Source organism: Schistocerca americana, unplaced genomic scaffold (genome assembly GCF_021461395.2).
Source record: "Schistocerca americana isolate TAMUIC-IGC-003095 unplaced genomic scaffold, iqSchAmer2.1 HiC_scaffold_91, whole genome shotgun sequence".
NCBI classification, from domain to species: domain Eukaryota; kingdom Metazoa; phylum Arthropoda; class Insecta; order Orthoptera; family Acrididae; genus Schistocerca; species Schistocerca americana.
The window spans coordinates 296,157-319,239 of NW_025726686.1; positions in this window are offsets into that span (position 1 = coordinate 296,157).

Here is a 23,083-nt window from a genome sequence, read left to right on the forward strand (position 1 = left end):
TACAAAAGGAACAATGCATACTTAAGTACAAGAAGACTGACTCTTCTTACTGTCTATGTTTTGAGCCATTCCTGTGAGACCAGTTTCAGATTCCGATGCTTCACTTCAGGTTTACTGTATCCCTTGGACCTTCTTATTGACGATAAAACAGATTTTGCATCAGAATTAATTACAAAAGGCACAATGCCGACTTAAGTACAAGAAGACTGACTCTTCTTACTGTCTATGATTTTAACCTTTCCTGTGAGACCAGTTTTAGATTCCGATGCTTCACTTTAGGTTCACTGTATCCCTTGGACCTTCTTATTGACGATGACACACAGAAATTACATCGGAATTAGATACAAAAGGCACAATGCCGATTTAAGTACAAGAAGACTGACATTGCTTAGTGTCTATGTTTTAACCTTTCCTGTGAGACCAGTTTTTGATTCTGATGCTTCACTTCAGGTTTACTGTATCCCTTTGACCTTCTTATTGACGACGAAACATAGAAATCGCTTCGGAATTAAATACAAAATACACAATGCCGACTTAAGTACAAGAAGACTGACTTCTTATTTTCTATGTTTTGAACCTTTCCAGTGAGACCAGTTTTAGATTCCGATGCTTCACTTCAGGTTTACTGTATCTCTTGGACCTTCTTATTGACGACGAAACATAGAAATTGCATCGGAATTAAATACAAAAGGCACAATGCCGACTTAAGTATAAGAAGACTGACTCTTCCTACAGACTATGTTTTGTACCTTCCCTGTGAGTCCAGTTATAGATTCCAATGTTTCACTTCAGTTTTACTGTATCCCTTGGACCTTCTTATTGACGATGAAACACAGAAATTGCATCGGAATTAAATACAAAAGGCACAATGCCGACATATTTAAAAGAGGACTGACTCTTTTTAAAATCTATGATTTGAACCTTTCCTCTGAGACCAGTTTTAGATTCTGATGTTTCACTTCAGGTTGACTGTATCCCTAGGGCCTTCATATTGACGATGAAACATAGAAATTGCATCGGAATTAAATACAAAAGGCACAATGCAGATATAAGTACAAGAAGACTGACTCTTCTTACATTCTACGATTTAAGCCTTTCCTGTGAGACCGGTTTTAGATTCCTATGCTTCACTTCAGGTTTACTGTATCCTTGGATCTTCATATTGACGATGAAACACAGAAATTGCATCGGAATGAAATACAAAAGGAACAATGCCGACTTAAGAACAAGAAGACTGACTCTTCGTACTGTCTATGTTTTGAACCTTTCCTGTGAGTCCAGTTTTAGATTCCGATGCTTCACTTCAGGTTCACTGTATCCCTTGGACCCTCTTATTGACGATGACACACAGAAATTGCATCGGAATTAAATACAAAAGGCACAATGCCGACTTAAGTACAAGAAGACTGACTCTTCTTACTGTCTATGATTTGAACTTTTCCTGTGGGTCCAGTTATAGATTCCAATGTTTCACTTCATGTGTACTGTATCCCTTGGACCTTCTTATTGACGATGAAACACAGAAATTCCATCGGAATTAAATACAAAAGGCACAATGCCGACATAAGTAGAAGAGGACTGACTATTCTTAAATTCTATGATTTGAACCTTTCCTGTGAGACCAGTTTTAGATTCCATGTTACACTTCCGGTTTACTGTATACCTTGGACCTTCATATTGACGATGAAACACAGAAATTGCATCGGAAATAAATACAAAAGGCACAATGCTGATATAAGTACAAGAAGACTGACTCTTCTTACATTCTACGATTTGAGCCTTTCCTGTGAGACCAGTTTTAGATTCCTATGCTTCACTTCAGGTTCACTGTATCTCTTGGATCTTCATGTTGACGATGAAACACAGCAATTGCATCGGAATTAAATACAAAAGGCACAATGCTGACTTAAGTACAAGAGGACTGATTCTTCTTACATTCTATGATTTGAACCTTCCGTGTGAGACCAGTTTTAGATTCCGATGTTTCACTTCAGGTTTATTGTATCCCTTGGACCTTCATGTTGACGATGATTCACAGAAATTGCATCGGAATTAAATACAAAAGGCACAATGCCGATATAAGTACAAGAAGACTGACTCGTCCTACATTTTACGATTTGAGCTTTTCCTGTGAGACCAGTTTTAGACTCCGATGCTTCAATTCAGGTTTACTGTATAACTTGTAAATTCTTATTGACGATGAAACACAGAAATTCCATCGGAATTAAATACAAAAGGCACAATGCCCACATAAGTACAAGAAGACTGACTCTTCTTATTTTCTATGTTTTGAACCTTTCCTGTGAGACCAGTTTCAGATTCCGATGCTTCACTTCAGATTTAATGTATCTCTTTGACCTTCTTATTGACGACGAAACACAGAAACTGCATTGGAATTAAATACAAAAGGCACAATGCCGACTTAAGTGGAAGAAGACTGACTCATCTTGCTATCTATGTTTTGAACCTTTCCTGTGAGTCCAGTTATAAATTCCAATGTTTCACTTCAGGTTTTCTGTATCCCTTGGACCTACTTATTGACGATTAAACACAGAAATTGCATCGGAATTAAATACAAAAGGCACAATGCCGATGTAAGTACAAGAAGACTGACTCTTCTTACTCTATATACTTTGAGCCATTCCTGTGAGACCAGTTTTAGATTCCGATGCTTCACTTCAGGTTTACTGTATCCCTTGGACCTTCTTATTGACGATAAAACATAGAAATTGCATCAGAATTTAATACAAAAGGCACAATGCCGACTTAAGTACAAGAAGAGAGACTCTTCTTACTGTCTATGCTTTGAACCTTTCCTGTGAGACCAGTTATAGATTCAGATCCTTCACTTCCGGTTTACAGTATCACTTGGACCTTCTTATTGACGATGAAACACAGAAATTGCATCGGAATGAAATACAAAAGGCACAATGCCGACTTAAGTACAAGGAAAATGACTCATCTTACTTTCTATGATTGAACCTTTCCTGTGAGACCAGTTTTAGACTCCGATGCTTTACTTCAGGTTTACTGTATCCCTTGCACATTCTTATTGACCATGAAATACAGAAATTCAATGGGAATTAAATACAAAAGGCATAATGCCCACTTAAGTCCAAGAATACTGACTCTTCTTACTGTCTATGTTTTGAATTTTTCCTATGAGACCAGTTTTAGATTTCGATGTTCATTTCACGGTTACTGCATCTCTTGGACCTTTTTATTGACGATGAAACACAGAAATTGCATCGGATTAAATACAAAAGGCACAATGCCGATTTAAGTACAAGAATACTGACTCTTCTTACTGTCGATGTTTTGAGCCATTCCTGTGTGACGAGTTTTAGGTTCCGATGCTTCACTTCAGGTTGACTGTATCCCTTGGACTTTCTTATTGACGATGAAACACAGAAATTGCATCGGAATTAACTACAAAAGGAACAATGCCGACATAAGTACAAGAAGACTGACTCTTCTTATTTTCTATGTTTTGAACCCTTTCTGTGAGACCAGTTTTAGATTCCGATACAAAAGGCACAATGCCGATTTAAGTACAAGAATACTGACTCTTCTTACTGTCGATGTTTTGAGCCATTCCTGTGTGACGAGTTTTAGGTTCCGATGCTTCACTTCAGGTTGACTGTATCCCTTGGACTTTCTTATTGACGATGAAACACAGAAATTGCATCGGAATTAAATTCAAAAGGAACAACGCCGACTTAAGTACAAGAAGACTGACTCTTCTCATTTTCTATGTTATGAACCTGTGCAGTGAGACCAGTTTTGCATTCTGAAGCTTCACTTCAGGTTTACTGTATCTCTTGGACCTTCTTATTGACGACGAAACACAGAAATTGCATCGGAATTAAATACAAAAGGCACAATGCCGACTTAAGTACCAGAAGATTGACTCTTCTTACAGTCTATGATTTGAACCTTTCCTGTGAGTCCAGTTATAGATTCCAATGTTTCACTTCAGGTTTTATTGTATCCCTTGGACCTTCTTGTTGATGATGAAACACAGAAATTGCATCGGAATTAAATACAAAAGGCACAATGCCGACAAAGGTAGAAGAGGACTGACTCTTCTTAAATTCTATGATTTGAACCTTTCCTGTGAGACCAGTTACACTTTCCGATGTTTCACTTTAGTTTTACTGTATCCCTTGGACATTGTTATTGACGATGAAACACAGAAATTGCATCGGAATTAAATACAAAAGGATCAATGCCGACTTAAGTACAAGAAAACTGGTTCCTCTTACTGTCTATGTTTTGAACCTTTCCTGTGAGGCCAGTTGTAGATTCCGATGTTTCACTTCCGGTATACAGTATCCCTTGGACCTTCTTATTGACGACGAAACACAGAAATTGCATCGGAATTAAATACAAAACGAACAATGCCGACTTAAAAAGAAGAATACTGACTCTTCGTACTGTCTACGTTTTGAACCTTTCCTGTGAGACCAGTTTTATATTCCGATACCTCACTTTAGGTTTACTACATCCCTTGGACCTTCTTATTGACGAGGAAACACAGAAATTGCATCGGAATTAAATACAAAAGGAACAATGCCGAATTAAGTACAAGAAGACTGACTCTTCTTATTTCCTATGTTTTCAATCTTTAATGTGAGACCAGTTTTAGATTCCGATGCTTCACTTCAGATTAACTGTATCTCTTGGACCTTCTTACTGACGACGAAACACGGAAATTGCATCGGTATTAAATACAAAAGGCACAATGCCGACAAAAGCAGAAGAGGACTGACTCTTCTTAAGTTCTATGATTTGAACTTTTCCTGTGAGACCAGTTTTAGATTCCGATGTTTCACTTCAGTTTTGCTGTATACCGTGGACCTTCTAATTGACGATGAAACACAGAAATTGCATCGGAATTAAATACAAAAGGAACAATGTCGACTTAAATACAAGAAGACTAAATCTTCTTACTATCTATGTTTTGAACCTTTCCTATGATACCACTTATAGATTCCGATGTTTCACTTCCGGTAAACAGTATCCCTTGGACCTTCTTATTGACGACGAGACACAGAAATTGCATCGGAATTAAATACAAAACGAACAATGATGACTTAAAAAGAAGAATACTGACTCTTCGTACTGTCTACGCTTTGAACCTTTCCTGTGAGACCAGTTTTATATTCCGATACCTCACTTTAGGTTTACTACATCCCCTGGACCTTCTTATTGACGAGGAAACACAGAAATTGCATCGGAATGAAATACAAAAGACACAATGCCAACTTAAGGACAAGGAGACTGACTCATCTTACTTTCTATGATTGAACCTTTCCTGTGAGACCAGTTTTAGACTCCGATGCTTCACTTCAGGGTTACTGTATCCCTTGTATATTCTTATTGACGATGAAACACAGAAATTCCATCGGAATTAAATACAAAAGGCACAATGCCCACTTAAGTACAAGAATACTGACTCTTCTTACTGTCAATGTTTTGAATCTTTCCTATGAGACCAGTTTTAGATTTTATTGTTCATTTCAAGGTTACTGTATCTCTTGGACCTTCTAATTGACAATGAAGCACAGAAATTGCATCGGAATTAAATACAAAAGGCACAATGCCGAATTAAGTACAAGAATACTGACTCTTCTTACTGTCTATGTTTTGAGCCATTCCTGTGAGACCAGTTTTAGATTCCGATGCTTCACTTCAGGTTTACCGTATCTCTTGGGCCATCTTTTTGACGATAAAACACAGAAATTGCATCAGAATTTAATACAAAAGGCACAATGCCGACTTAAGTACAAGAAGACTGACTCTTCGTACTGTCTATGATTTTAACCTTTCCTGTGAGACCAGTTTTGAATTCCGATGCTTCACTTTAGGTTGACTGTATCCATTGGAATTTCTTATAGACGATGAAACACAGAAATTGCATCGGAATTAAATACAAAAGGCACAATGCTGACTTAAGTACAAGAAGACTGAATTTTCTTACTGAATATGTTTTGAACTTTTCCTATGAGACCAGTTTTAGCTTTCGATTTTCATTTCAGGGTTACTGTATCCCTTGGGCCTTCTTACTGACGATGAAACACAGAAATTGCATCGGAATTAAATACAAAACTAAAAATGCCGACTTAAGTACAAGAAGATTGACACTTCTTACTGTCTATGCTTTGAGCCATTCCTGTGAGAACAGCTTTGGATTCCGATCTTCACTTCAGGTTTGCTGATTCCCTTGGACCTTCTTATTGACGATAAAACACAGGAATTGCATCAGAATTAAATACGAAAGGCACAATGCCGACTTAAGTACAAGAAGACTCAGTCATCTTACTGTCTATGATTTTAACCTTTCCTGTGAGACCAGTTTTAGATCCCGATGCTTCACTTCAGGTTGACTGTATCCCTTGGGCCTTCCTCTTGATGATGAAACACAGATATTGCATCGGAATTTAATACAAACTGAACAATGCCGACTTAAGTACAAGAAGACTGACTCTTCTTACTGTCTATGCTTTGAACCTTTCCTGTGAGACCAGTTATAGATTCCGATGCTTCACTTCCGGTTTACAGTATCCATCGGACCTTCATATTGACGTTGAAACAGAGAAATTGCATCGGAATTAAATACAAAAGGAACAATGCCGACTTAAGTACAAGAAGACTGACTCTTCTTATTTTCTATGTTCTGAACCATTCCTGTGAGACCAGTTTCAGATTCCGATGCTTCACTTCAGATTTAATGTATCTCTTTGACCTTCTTATTGACGACGAAACACAGAAATTGCGTTGGAATTAAATACAAAAGGCACAATGCTGACTTAAGTGGAAGAAGACTGACTCATCTTGCTATCTATGTTTTGAACCTTTCCTGTGAGTCCAGTTATAAATTCCAATGTTTCACTTCAGGTTTTCTGTATCCCTTGGACCTAGCTATTGACGATCAAACACAGAAATTGCATCGGAATTAAATAAAAAAGGCACAATGCCGATTTAAGTAATAGAAGACTGACTCTTCTTACTGTATATGTTTTGAGCCATTCCTGTGAGACCAGTTTTTGATTCCGATGCTTCACTTCAGGTTTACTGTATCCCTTGGAGCTTCTTATTGACGATAAAACACAGAAATTGCATCAGAATTAAATACAAAAGGCACAATGCCGACTTAAGTACAAGAAGAGAGACTCTTCTTACTATCTATGCTTTGAACCTTTCCTCTGAGACCAGTTATAGATTCAGATGTTTCACTTCCGGTTTACAGTATCCCTTGGACATTCTTATTGACGATAAAACACAGGAATTGCATCAGAATTAAATACAAAAGACACAATGCCGACTTAAGTACAAGATGACTCACTCTTCTTACTGTCTATGATTTTAACCTTTCCTGTGAGACCAGTTTTAGATTCCGATGCTTCACTTAAGGTTAACTGTATCCCTTTGGGCCTTCTTGTTCACGATGAAACACAGAAATTGCATCGGAATTAAATACAAAAGGCACAATGCCGACTTAGGTACAAGTAGACTGACTCTTCTTATTTTCTATGTTTTGAACCTGTGCAGTGAGACCAGTTTTGCATTCCGATGCTTCACTTCAGGTTTACTGTATCTCTTGGACTTTCTTATTGACGACGAAACACAGAAATTGCATCGGAATTAAATACAAAAGGCACAATGCCGACTTAAGTACCAGAAGATTGACTCTTCTTACAGTCTATGTTTTGAACCTTTCCTGTGAGTCCAGTTATAGATTCCAATGTTTCACTTCAGGTTTACTGTATCCCTTATACCTTCTTATTGACGATGAAACACAGAAATTGCATCGGAATTAAATACAAAAGGCACAATGCCGACAAAAGTAGAAGAGGACTGACTCTTCTTAAATTCTATGATTTGAACCTTTCCTGTGAGACCAGTTATACATTCCGATGTTTCACTTTAGGTTTACTGTATTCCTTGGACATTGTTATTGACGATGAAACACAGAAATTGCATCGGAATTAAATACAAAAGGATCAATGCCGACTTAAGTAAAGGAAAACTGGTTCCTCTTACTGTCTATGTTTTGAACCTTTCCTGTGAGATTAGTTATAGATTCCGATGTTTCACTTCCGGTTTACAGTATCCCTTGGACCTTCTTATTGACGATGAAACAGAGAAATTGCATCGGAATTAAATACAAAAGGAACAATGCCGAATTAAGTACAAGAAGACTGACTCTTCTTATTTCCTATGTTTTGAATCTTTCCTGTGAGACCAGTTCTAGATTCCGATGCTTCACTTCAGATTAACTGTATCTCTTGGACCTTCTTATTGACGACGAAACACAGAAATTGCATCGGTATTAAATACTAAAGGCACAATGCTGACTTAAGTACAATAAGACAGACTTTTCTTACTGTCTATGTTTTGAACCTTTCCTATGAGACCAGTTTTAGCTTTCGATTTTCATTTCAGGGTTACTGTATCCCTTGGGCCTTCTTACTGGCGATGAAACACAGAAATTGCATCGGAATTAAATACAAAACTCACAATGCCGACTTAAGTACAAGAAGACTGACACTTCTTACTGTCTATGTTTTGAGCCATTCCTGTGAGAACAGTTTTAGGTTCCGATGCTTCAGTTCAGGTTTACTGTATCCCTTGGACCTTCTTATTGACGATAAAATACAGGAATTGCATCAGAATTAAATACGAAAGGCACAATGTCGACTTAAGTACAAGAAGACTCAGTATTCTTACTGTCTATGATTTTAACCTTTCCTGTGAGACCAGTTTTAGATTCCGATTCTTCACGTCAGGTTGACTGTATCCCTTGAACCTTCTTATTAACGACGAAACTCAGAAATTGCATCGGAATTAAATACAAAAGGCACAATGCTGACTTAAGTACCAGAAGATTGACTCTTCTTACAGCCAATGTTTTGAACCTTTCCTGTGAGTCCAGTTATAGATTCAAATGTTTCACTTCAGGTTTACTGTATCCCTTGGACCTTCTTATTGACGATGAAACACAGAAATTGCATCGGAATTAAATACAAAAGGCACAATGCCGACAAAGGCAGAAGAGGACTGACTCTTCTGAAGTTCTATGATTTGAACCTTTCCCGTGAGACCAGTTTTAGATTCCGATGTTTCACTTCAGTTTTACTGTATCCCGTGGACCTTCTTATTGACGATGAAACACAGAAATTGCATCGGAATTAAATACAAAAGGAACAATGTCGACTTAAGTACAAGAAGACTAAATCTTCTTACTTTATATGTTTTGAACCTTTCCTGTGAGACCACTTATAGATTCCGATGTTTCACTTCCGGTTTACAGTATCCCTTGGACCTTCTTATTGACGACGAAACACAGAAATTGCATCGGAATTAAATACAAAACGAACAATGCCCACTTAAAAAGAAGAAGACTGACTCTTCGTACTGTCTACGTTTTGAACCTTTCCTGTGAGACCAGTTTTATATTCCGATACTTCACTTTAGGTTTACTACATCCCTTGGACCTTCTTATTGACGAGTAAACACTGAAATTGCATCGGAATGAAATACAAAAGACACAATGCCAACTTAAGGACAAGGAGACTGACTCATCTTACTTTCTATGATTGAACCTTTCCTGTGAGACCAGTTTTAGACTCCGATGCTTCACTTCAGGGTTACTGTATCCCTTGTACATTCTTATTGACGATGAAACACAGAAATTGCATCGGAATTAAATACAAAAGGCACAATGCCGACTTAAGTACCAGAAGATTGACTCTTCTTACAGTCTATGGTTTGAACCTTTCCTGTGAGTCCAGTTATAGATTCCAATGTTTCACTTCAGGTTTACTGTATCCCTTGGACCTTCTTATTGACGACGAAACACAGAAATTGCATCGGAATTAAATACAAAAGGAACAATGCCGACTTAAGTACAAGTAGACTGACTCTTCTTACTGTCTGTGATTGATCCTTTCCTGTGAGACCAGTTTTAGACTCCTATGCTTCACTTCAGGTTTACTGTATCCCTTGTACATTCTTATTGACGATGAAACACAGATATTGCATCGGAATTAAATAGAAAACGCAAAATGCCGACTTAAGTACAAGAAGACTGACTCTTCTTATTTTCTATGCTTTAAACATTTCCAGTGAGACCAGTTTTAGATTGCGATGGTTCACTTCAGGTTTACTGTATCTCTTGGACCTTCTTATTGCGACGAAACACAGAAATTGCATCGGAATTAAATACAAAGACACAATGCCGATTTAAGTACAAGAAGAGTGACTCTTCTTACTGTCTATGTTTTGAGCCATCCCTGTGAGACCAGTTTTAGATTCCGATGCTTCACTTCAGGTTTACTGTACCCCTTGGACCTTCTTATTGACGATGAAACACAGAAATTGCATCGGAATTAAATACAAAAGGCACAATGCCAACTTAAGTACAAGAAGACTGACTCTTCTTACTGTGTATGGTTTCAACCTTTCCTGTGTGACCAGTTTTAGATTCCGATGCTCCACGTCAGGTTGACTGTATCCCTTGGACCTTCTTATTGAAGACAAAACACAGAAATTGCATCAGGATTAAATACAAAAGGCACAACGCCAACTTAAGTACAAGAAGAGAGACTCTTCTTACTGTCTATGAATTTAACCTTTCCTGTGAGAGCAGTTTAAGATTCCGATGCTTCACTTCAGGTTGACTGTATCCCTTGGACATTCTTATTGACGATGAAACACAGAAATTGCATCGGAATTAAATACAAAAGGCATAATGCTGACCTAAGTACAAGAAGACTGACTCTTCTTACTGTCTATGTTTCGAACCTTTCCTATGAGACCAGTTTAAGCTTTCGATTTTCATTTCAGGGTTACTGTATCCCTTGGGCCTTCTTACTGACGATGAAACACAGAAATTGCAACGGAGATAAATACAAAAGGCACAATGCCGACTTAAGTACAAGAAGACTGACACTTCTTACTGTCTATGTTTTGAGCCATTCCTGTGGGACCAGTTTTGGATTCCGATGCTTCACTTCAGGTTGACTGTATCCCTTGGACCTTCTTATTCACGATCAAACACTGAAATTGCATCGGAATTAAATACAAAAGGAACAATGCCGACATAAGTACAAGAAGACTGGTTCTTCTTACTGTCTATGTTTTGAGCCATTCCTGTGAGACCAGTTTTAGATTCCTGTGCTTCACTTCAGGTTTACTGTATCCCTTGTACATTCTTATTGACGATGAAACACAGAAATTGCATCGGAATTAAATACAAAACGAACATAGCCGACTTAGTACAAGACGACTGACTCTTCTTATTTGCTATGATTTAAACCTTTCCAGTGAGACCAGTTTTAGATTCCGATGCTTCACTTCAGGTTTACTGTATCCCTTGGACCTTCTTATTGAGGATAAAACACAGAAATTGTGTCAGGATTAAATACAAAAGGCACAATGCCGACTTAAGTACAAGAAGAGTGACTCTTCTTACTGTCTATGATTTGAACCTTTCCTGTGAGACCAGTTATAGGTTCCAATGTTTCACTTCATGTTTCCTGTATCCCTTGGACCTTCTTATTGACGATGACACACAGAAATTGCATCGGAATTAAATACATAATGCACAATGCCGACATAAGTAGAAGAGGACTGACTATTCTTAAATTCTATGATTTGAACCTTTCCTGTGAGACCAGTTTTAGATTCCATGTATCACTTCCGGTTTATTGTATTCCTTGGACCTTCATATTGACGATGAAACACAGAAATTGCATCGGAATTAAATACAAAATGCACAATGCCGATATAAGTACAAGAAGACTGACTCTTCTTACATTCTTCGATTTGAGCCTTTCCAGTGAGACCAGTTTTAGATTCCTATGCTTCACTTCAGGTTTACTGAATCCCTTGGATCTTCATATTGACGATGAAACACAGAAATTGCATCGGAATTAAATACAAAAGGCACAATGCCGACTTCAGTACAAGAAGACTGACTCTCCTTACTGTCTATGATTTGAACCTTTCCTGTGAGACCAGTTTTAGATACCGATGCTTCACTTCAGGTTTACTGTTTCCCTTGGATCTTCTTATTGACGATGAAACACAGAAATTGCATCGGAATTAAATACAAAAGGCACAATGCTGACTTAAGTACAAGGAGACTGACACATCTTCCTTTCTATGATTGAATCTTTCCTGTGAGACCAGTTATAGACTCCGATGCTTTACTTCAGGTTTACTGTATCCCTTGTACATTCTTATTGACGATGAAACACAGAAATTCCAACGGAATTATATACAAAAGGCACAGTGCCCACTTAAGTACAAGAATACTGACTCTTCTTACTGTCTATGTTTTGAATCTTTCCTATGATACCAGGTTTAGATTTCGATGTTCATTTCAAGGTTACTGTATCTCTAGGACCCTCTTATTGACGATGAGACACAGAAATTGCATCGGAGTTAAATACAAAATGCACAATGCCGATTTAAGTACAAGAAGGCTGACTCTTCTTACTGTCTATGTTTTGAGCCATTCCTGTGAGACCAGTTTTGGATTCCGATGCTTCACTTCAGGTTTACTGTATCCCTTGGACCTTCTTATTGACTATAAAACACAGGAATTGCATCAGATTTAACTGCGAAAGGCACAATGCCGACTTAAGTGCAAGAAGACTCACTCTTCTTACTGTCTATGATTTTAACCTTTCCTGTGAGACCAGTTTTAGATTCCGATGCTTCACTTCAGGTTACTGTATCCCTTGGACCTTCTTATTCACGATGAACCACTGAAATTGCATCGGAATTAAATACAAAAGGTACAATGCCGACATAAGTACAAGAAGACTGGTTCTTCTTACTCTCTATGTTTTGAACCTTTCCTGTGAGACCAGTTATAGATTCCGATGTTTCACTTCCGGTGTACAGTATCCTTTGGACCTTCTTATTGACGACGAAACATAGAAATTGCATCGGAATTAAATACAAAGTGCACAATGCCGACTTAACACCAGGAAGACTGATTCACCTTTTGTCTCTGATTTGAACCTTTCCTGTGAGATCAGTTTTATATTCCGATACTTCATTTCAGGTTTACTGCATCCCTTGGACCTTCTTATTGACGAGGAAACACAGAAATTGCATCGGAATGGAATACAAAAGGTACAATGCCGATTTAAGTACAAGTAGACTGACTGTTCTTACTGTCTATGATTGAACCTTTCCTGTGAGACCAGTTTTAGATTCATATGCTTCACTTCAGGTTTACCGTATCCCTTGGACCTTCTTATTGACGATAAAACACAGAAATTGCATCAGAATTAAGTGTAAAAGGCAGAATGGCAACTTAAGTACAAGAAGACTCACTCTTCTTACTGTCTATGATTTTAACCTTTCCAGTGAGACCGGTTTTAGATTCCGATGCTTCACTTCAGATTTACTGTATTTCTTGGACCTTCTTATTGACGACGAAACACAGAAATTGCATCAGAATTAAATACAAAAGGCACAATGGAGATTTAAGTACAAGAAGACTGACTCTTCTTACTGTCTATGCTTTGAGCCATTCCTGTGAGACCAGTTTTAGATTCCGATGCTTCACTTCAGGTTTACCGTATCCCTTGGACCTTCTTATTGACGATAAAACAGGGAAATTGCATCAGAATTAAATACACGACGCACAATGCCGACTTAAGTGCAACAAGACTGACTCTTCTTACTGTCTATGATTTTAACCTTTCCTGTGAGAGCAGTTTTAGATTCCGATGCTTCACTTCAGGTTGACTGTATCCCTTGGACATTCTTATTGACGATGAAACACAGAAATTGCATCGAAATTAAATACAAAAGGAACAATGCCGACTTATGTACAAGAAGAATGACTATTCTTATTTTCTATGTTTTAAACCTTTCCTGTGAGACCAGTTTTAGATTCCGATGCTTCACTACAGATTTACTGTATCTCTTGGACCTTCTTATTGACGACGAAACACAGAAATTGCATCGGAATTAAATACCAAGTTCACAATGCCGACTTAACACCAGGAAGACTGATTCTCCTTTTGTCTCTGATTTGAACCTTTCCTGTGAGACCTGTTTTAGATTCCGATGCTTCCCCTCAGGTTTACTGTATCACTTGGACCTTCTTATTGACGATAAAACACAGAAATTGCATCGGAATTATATACACAAGGCACAATGCCCACTGAAGTGCAAGAATACTGACTCTTCGTACTGTCTATACTTTGAACCTTTCTTGTGAGACCAGTTGTAGATTCCGATGCCTCAATTCAGGTTTACTGTATCCCTTGGACCTTCTTATTGACGACGAAACACAGATATTTCATTGGAATTAAATACAAAATGCACAAAGCCGACTTAAGTACAAGAAAACTGATTTTTCTTATGTCTATGTTTTGAACCATTCCTGTGAGACCAGTTATAGATTCCGATGCTTCACTTCACGTTTACTGTATCCCTTGGACCTTCTTATTGACGATGAAACACAGATATTGCATCGGAATTAAATAGAAAAGGAACAAAGCAGTCTTAAGTGCAAGAAGACTGACTCTTCTTACTGTCAATGATTTGAACCTTTCCTGTGAGACCAGTTATAGATTCCGATGCCTCACTTCCGGTTTACTGTATCCCTTGGACCTTCTCATTGACGATGAAACACAGAAATTCCATCGGAATTAAATACTAAAGGCACAATACCAACCTAAGTACAAGAAGACTGACTCCTCTTACTGTCAATTATTTGAACCTTTCCTATGAGACCAGTTTTAGATTTCGATGTTCATTTCAAGTTTACTGCATCCCTTGGAGCATCTTATTGACGATGAAACACAGAAATTGCATCGGTATTAAATACAAAAGGCACAATGCCGTCATAAGTAGAAGAGGACTGATTCTTCTTACGCTCTATGATTTGAACCTTTCCTGTGAGACCAATTTTAGATTCCGATGATTCACCAGGTTGACTGTATCCCTTGGACCATCTTATTGACGATGAAACACAGAAAATTCATCGGAATTAAATAAAAAGGAACAATGCTGACTTAACTACAAGAAGGCTGACTCTTCTTACTGTCTATGATTTGAACCTTTCCTGTGAGACCACTTATAGATTACAATGCTTCACTTCCGGTTTACACTATCGCTTGGACCTTCTTATTGACGATGTAACACAGAAATAGCATCGGAATTAAATACAAACGGCACAATGCCAACTTAAGTACAAGAAGACTGACTCTTCTTACTGTCAATGTTTTGAACCTTTCCTACGAGACCAGTTTTAGATTTCGATGGTCATTTCAAGGTTACTGTATCCCTTGGACCTTCTTATTGACGATGAAACACAGACATTGCATCGGAATTAAAAACAAAAGGCACAATGCTGACTTAAGTACAAGAAGACGGACTTCTCTTACTGTCAACGATTTGACCCTATCCTTTGAGATCAGTTTTAGATTCTGATGCTTCACTTCTGGTTTACTGTATCCCTTGTATCATCGTATTGACGATGAAACACAGAAATTCCATCGGAATTAAATACAAATGGTACAATGCCAACTTAAGTACAAGAAGTCTGACTCTTCTTACTGTCAATGTTTTGAACCTTTCCTACGAGACCAGTTTTAGATTTAGATGGTCATTTCAAGGTTACTGTATCCCTTGGACCTTCTTATTGACGATGAAACACAGAAATTGCATCGGAATTAAATATAAAATGCACAATGCCAACATAAGTACAAGAGGACTGACTCTTCTTACTGTCTATGATTTGAGCCATTCCTGTGAGACCAGTTTTAGATTCCGATGCTTCACTTCAGGTTAACTGTATCCCTTAGACCTTGTTATTGACGATAAAACACAGAAATTGAATCAAAATTAAATACAAAAGCACAATACCGCCTTAAGTACAAGAAGGCTGACTCTTCTTACAGTCTATGATTTTAACCTTTCCTGTGAGACCAGTTTTAGATTCCGATGTTTCACTTCAGGTTGACTGTATCCCTTGGACCTTCTTATTGACGATGAAACACAGAAATTGCATCGGAATTAAATACAAAAGGAACAAAGACGACTTAAGTACAGGAAGACTGACTCTTCTTACTGTCTATGTATTGAGCCATTCCTGTGAGACCAGTTTTAGATTCCGATGCTTCACTTACGGTTTACAGTATCCTTTGGACCTTCTTATTGACGATGAAACACAGAAATTGCATCGGAATTAAATACAAACGGAACAATGCCGATGTAAGTACAAGAAGACTGACTCTTCATACTTTCTATGTTTTGAACCTTTCCTGTGAGACCAGTTTTAGATTTCGGTGTTCATTTCAGATTTACTGTATCTCTAGGACTGTCTTATTGACGATGAAACACAGAAATTGTATCGGAATTAAATACAAAAGGCACAATGCTGACTTAAGTACAATAAGACTGACTTCTCTTACTGTCTACGATTTGAGCCTTTCCTGTGAGAACAGTTTCAGATTCCTATGGTTCACTTCAGGTTTACTGTATCCCTTGGACCTTCATATTGACGATGATATACAGAAATTGCATCGGAATTAAAAACAAAATGCACAATACCCACATAAGAACAAGAAGACTGACTCTTCTTACATTCAACGATTTGAGCCTTTCCTGTGAGAACAGTTTTAGAGTCCTATGGTTCACTTCAGCTTTACTGTATCCCTTGGATTTTCATATTGACGATTAAACACAGAAATGGCATCGGAATTATATACAAAGGGCACAATGCTTACTTAAGCACAAAAAGACTGACTCTTCTTACTGTCTATGATTATAGCCTTTCATGTGAGACCAGTTTTAGATTCCGATGCTTCACGTCAGGTTGACTGTATCCCTTGGACCTTCTTATTGACGATGAAACACAGAAATTGCTTCCGAATTATATACAAAAGTAACAATGCCGACTTAAGTACAAGAAGACTAACTCTTCTTACGGTCTATGCTTTGAACCTTTCCTGTGAGACCAGTTATAGATTCCGATGCTTCACTTCCGGTTTACAGTATCCCTTGGACCTTCTTATTGACGATGAAACACAGAAATAGCATCGGAATTAAATACAAACGGCACAACGCCGACTTAGGCACAAGAAGACTGACTCCTCTTACTGTCTATGATTTGACCCTATCCTGTGAGACCAGTTTCAGATTCTGATGCTCCACTTCAGGTTTACTGTATCCCTTGGACGTTCTTATTGACGATGAAACACAGAAATTGCATCGGAATTAAATACAAAAGGCACAATGCGGACTTAAGTGGAAGAGGACTGACTCTTTTTAAATTCTATGATTTGAACCTTTCCTGTAAGACCAGTTTTAGATTGCGATGTTTCACTTCCGGTTTACTGTATCCCTTGGACCTTCATATTGACGATGATATACAGATATTGCATCGGAATTAAAAACAAAAGGCACAATGCCCACATAAGTACAAGATCACTGACTCTTCTTACATTCTACGATTTGAGCCTTTTCTGAGAGAACAGTTTTAGATTCCTATGGTTCACTTCAGGTTTACTGTATCCCTTGGATCTTCACATTGACGATGAAACACAGAAATTGCATCGGAATTAAATACAAAACGAACAAAGCCAACTTAAGTACAAGAAGACTGACTCTTCTTACTGTCTATGTTTTGAACCTTTCCTGTGAGACCAGTTTTAAATTCCGATTCGCCACTTCAGGTTTACTGTATCCATTGGACCTTCTTATTTACGATGAAACACAGAAATTCCATCGGAATTAAATACAAAAGGAACAACGCCGACTTAAGAACAAGTAGACTGACTCTTCTTACTGTCTATGATTTGAGCCATTCCTGTGAGACCAGTTTTAGATTCCGATGCTTCACTTCAGGTTTACTGCATCCCTTCGACGTACTTATTGACGAGGAAACACAGTAATTGCATCGGAATGATATACAAAAGGCACAATGCCGACTTATGTACAACGAGACTGACGCTTCTTACTGTCTATGATTGAACCTTTCCTGTGATACCAGTTTTAGATTCCGATGCTTCACAGAAATTGCATCGGAATTAAATACAAACGGCACAATGCCGACTTAAGAACAAGAAGACTGACTCTTCTTACTGTCTATGTTTTGACACCTTTCCTGTGACCCAGTTTTAGATTTTGGTGTTCATTTCAGGTTTACTGCATCCCTTGGACTTTCTTATTGACGATGAAACACAAAATTACATCGGAATTAAATACAAAAGGCACAATGCTGACGTAAGTACAAGAGGACTGACTCCTCTTACTGTCGATGATTTGACCCTAACCTGTGAGACCAGTTATAGATTGCGATGCTTCACTTCCGGTTTACTGTATACCTTGGAACTTCTTATTGGCAATGAAATACAGACATTGCATCGGAATTAAATACAAAAGGCACAATGCCCACTTAAGTACAAGTAAACTGACTCTTCTTACTGTCTATTATTAGAATCTTTCCTGTAAGACCAGTTTTAGATTCCGATGCCTCACATCAGTTTTACTGTATCCCTTGGACATTCTTATTGACGATGAAACACAGATATTGCATCGGGATTAAATATAAAAGGCGCAATGCCAACTTAAGTACAAGAAGAATGATTCTTCTTAGTGTCTGTGTTTAGAACCTTTCCGGTGAGACCAGTTTTTGATTCCGATGCTTCACTTCAGGTTTACTGTATCCCTTGGACCTCCTTATTGACGATGAAACACAGAAATTGCATCAGAATTAAATACAAAAGGCACAATGCCGACTTAAGTACAAGAAGACAGTCTCTTCTTACTGTCTATGATTTTAACCTTTCCTGTGAGACCAGTTTTAGATTCCGATGCTTCACTTCAGGTTTACTGTATACCTTGGACCTTCTTATTGACGATGAAACACAGAAATTGCATCGGAATTACATACAAAAGGATCAATGCCGACATAAGTACAAGAAGACCGACTCTTCTTACTGTCTAAAACTGGTCTCACAGGAAAGGTTAAATTCATAGATTCCGATGCTTCACTTCCGGTTAACTGTATCCCTTGGACCTTCTTATTGACGATGAAACACAGAAATTGCATCGGAATTAAATACAAACGGCAGAATGCCGACTTAAGAACAAGAAGACTGACTCTTCTTACCGTCTATGTTTTGAACCTTTCCTGTGAGACCACTTTGAGATTCCGATGCTTGACTTCAGGTTTACTGTATCCCTTGGACCTTCTTATTGACGATAAAACATAGAAACTGCATCGTAATTAAATACAAAAGGCACAATGCCGAATTAAGTACAAGAAGACTGACTGTTCTTACAGTCTATGTTTTGAGCCATTCCTGTGAGACCAGTTTTAGATTCCGATGCTTCACTTCAGGTTTATTGTATCTCTTGGACCTTCTTATTGACGATGAAACACAGAAATAGCATCGGAATTAAATACAAAAGGCAATATGCTGACTTAAGTACAAGAGGACTAATTCTTCTTACATCCTATGATTTGAAACTTTCGTGGGAGACCAGTTTTAGATTCAGATGCTTCGCTTCAGGTTTACTGTATCCTTCGGACTTTCTTATTGACGATGAAACACAGAAATCGCATCGGAATTAAATACAAAAGGCACAATGCCGACTTAAGTAAAAGAAGACTGACTCTTCTTACTCTCTATGCCTCAAACCTTTCCTGTGAACCAATTTTAGATTCCGATGCTTCACTTCAGGTTTACTGTATCCCTTGGACCTTCTTATTGACGATGAAACACAGAAATTGCATCGGAATTAAATACCAAAGGCAAAATGCCGACGTAAGTACAAGAAGACTGACTCTTCTTACTAACTATGTTTTGAACTTTTCCTGTGAGACCAGTTATAGATTCCGATGCTTCACTTCCGGTTTACAGTATCCCTTGCACCATCTTATTGACGACGAAACACAGAAATTGCATCGGAATTACATACAAAAGGCACAATGCCGACTCAGGTACAAGAAGACTAACTCATCTTACTTTCTATGTATTGAAACTTTCCTGTGAGACCTGTTATGGATTACGATTCTTCCCATCAGGTTTACTGTATCCCTTGGACCTTCTTATTGACGATGATACACAGATATTGTATCGGAAATAAATACAAAAGGACCAATGCCGACTTAAGTACAAGAAGACTGACTCTTCTTACTGTCTATGTTTTGAACCTTCCCTGTGAGACCAGTTTTTGATTCCGGTGCTTCACTTCAGGTTAACTGCAACCCTTGGACCATCTTATTGACGAGGAAACACAGAAATTGCAGCGGAATGAAATACAAAAGGCACAATGCCAACTTAAGTACATGAAGACTAACTCTTCTTACTGTCTATGATTGAACCTTTCCTATGAAACCAGTTACAGTTTCCGATGCGTCACGTCAGGTTTACTGTATCCCTAGGACCTTCTTATTGACGATGAAACACAGAAATTGCATCGGAATTCAATACAAAAGGCAAAATGACGACTTAAGTACAAGAAGACTGACTCTTCTTACTGTCTATGTTTTGAACCTTTCCTGTGTGACCAGTTTTAGATTCCGATGCTTCACTTCAGGTTTACTGTATACCTAGGACCTTCTTATTAACCACGAAACACAGAAGTTACATCGGAATTAATTACAAAATGCACAATGCCGACTTAAGTAAAAGAAGACTGACTCTTCTTACTGTCTATGCCTCTAACCTTTCTTGTGAACCAATTTTAGACTCCGATGCTTCCCTTCAGGTTTACTGTATCCCTTGGACCTTCTTATTGACGATGAAACACAGAAATTGGATCGGATATACATACAGACACCCCCCCCCCCCCATGAACCATGGACCTTGCCGTTGGTGTTGAGGCTTGCGTGCCTCAGTGATACAGATAGCCGTACCGTAGGTGCAACCACAACGGAGGGGTATCTGTTGAGAGGCCAGACAAACGTGTGGTTCCTGAAGAGGGGCAGCAACCTTTTCAGTAGTTGCAAGGGCAACAGTCTGGATGATTGACTGATCTGGCCTTGTAACAATAACCAAAACGGCCTTGCTGTGCTGGTACTGCGAACGGCTGAAAGCAAGGGGAAACTACAGCCGTAATTTTTCCCGAGGGCATGCAGCTTTACTGTATGATTACATGATGATGGCGTCCTCTTGGGTAAAATATTCCGGAGGTAAAATAGTCCCCCATTCGGATCTCCGGGCGGGGACTACTCAAGAGGATGTCGTTATCAGGAGAAAGAAAACTGGCGTTCTACGGATCGGAGCGTGGAATGTCAGATCCCTTAATCGGGCAGGTAGGTTAGAAAATTTAAAAAGGGAAATGGATAGGTTGAAGTTAGATATAGTGGGAATTAGTGAAGTTCGGTGGCAGGAGGAACAAGACTTCTGGTCAGGTGACTACAGGGTTATAAACACAAAATCAAATAGGGGGAATGCAGGAGTAGGTTTAATAATGAATAGGAAAATAGGAATGCGGGTAAGCTACTACAAACAGCATAGTGAACGCATTATTGTGGCCAAGATAGATACGAAGCCCACACCTACTACAGTAGTACAAGTTTATATGCCAACTAGCTCTGCAGATGACGAAGAAATTGAAGAAATGTATGATGAAATAAAAGAAATTATTCAGATTGTGAAGGGAGACGAAAATTTAATAGTCATGGGTGACTGGAATTCGAGTGTAGGAAAAGGGAGAGAAGGAAACATAGTAGGTGAATATGGATTGGGGGACAGAAATGAAAGAGGAAGCCGCCTGGTAGAATTTTGCACAGAGCTCAACATAATCATAGCTAACACTTGGTTAAGAATCATGAAAGAAGGTTGTATACATGGAAGAACCCTGGAGATACTAAAAGGTATCAGATAGATTATATAATGGTAAGACAGAGATTTAGGAACCAGGTTTTAAATTGTAAGACATTTCCAGGGGCAGATGTGGACTCTGACCACAATCTATTGGTTATGACCTGTAGATTAAAACTGAAGAAACTGCAAAAAGGTGGGAATTTAAGGAGATGGGACCTGGATAAACTAAAAGAACCAGAGGTTGTACAGAGATTCAGGGAGAGCATAAGGGAGCAATTGACAGGAATGGGGGAAATAAATACAGTAGAAGAAGAATGGGTAGCTTTGAGGGATGAAGTAGTGAAGGCAGCAGAGGATCAAGTAGGTAAAAAGACGAGGGCTAGTAGAAATCCTTGGGTAACAGAAGAAATATTGAATTTAATTGATGAAAGGAGAAAATATAAAAATGCAGTAAGTGAAACAGGCAAAAAGGAATACAAACGTCTCAAAAATGAGATCGACAGGAAGTGCAAAATGGCTAAGCAGGGATGGCTAGAGGACAAATGTAAGGATGTAGAGGCCTATCTCACTAGGGGTAAGATAGATACCGCCTACAGGAAAATTAAAGAGACCTTTGGAGATAAGAGAACGACTTGTATGAATATCAAGAGCTCAGATGGAAACCCAGTTCTAAGCAAAGAAGGGAAAGCAGAAAGGTGGAAGGAGTATATAGAGGGTCTATACAAGGGCGATGTACTTGAGGACAATATTATGGAAATGGAAGAGGATGTAGATGAAGATGAAATGGGAGATATGATACTGCGTGTAGAGTTTGACAGAGCACTGAAAGACCTGAGTCGAAACAAGGCCCCCGGAGTAGACAATATTCCATTGGAACTACTGACGGCCGTGGGAGAGCCAGTCATGACAAAACTCTACCATCTGGTGAGCAAGATGTATGAGACAGGCGAAATACCCACAGACTTCAAGAAGAATATAATAATTCCAATTCCTGTGAGACCAGTGTGAGATTCCGATGGTTCACTTCAGGTTTACTGGTCACACAGGAAAGGCTCAAATCATAGAATGTAAGAAGAGTCAGTCCTCTTATACTTAAGTCGGCATTGTGACTTTTGTATTTAATTCTGATGCAATTTCTGTGTTTCAACGTCAATACGAAGGTCCAAGGAATACAGTAAACCTGAAGTTAAGCATCGGAATCTAAGACTGGTCTCACAGGAAAGGTTCAAAAAAAAGACCATAAGAAGAGTCGGTCTTCTTGTACT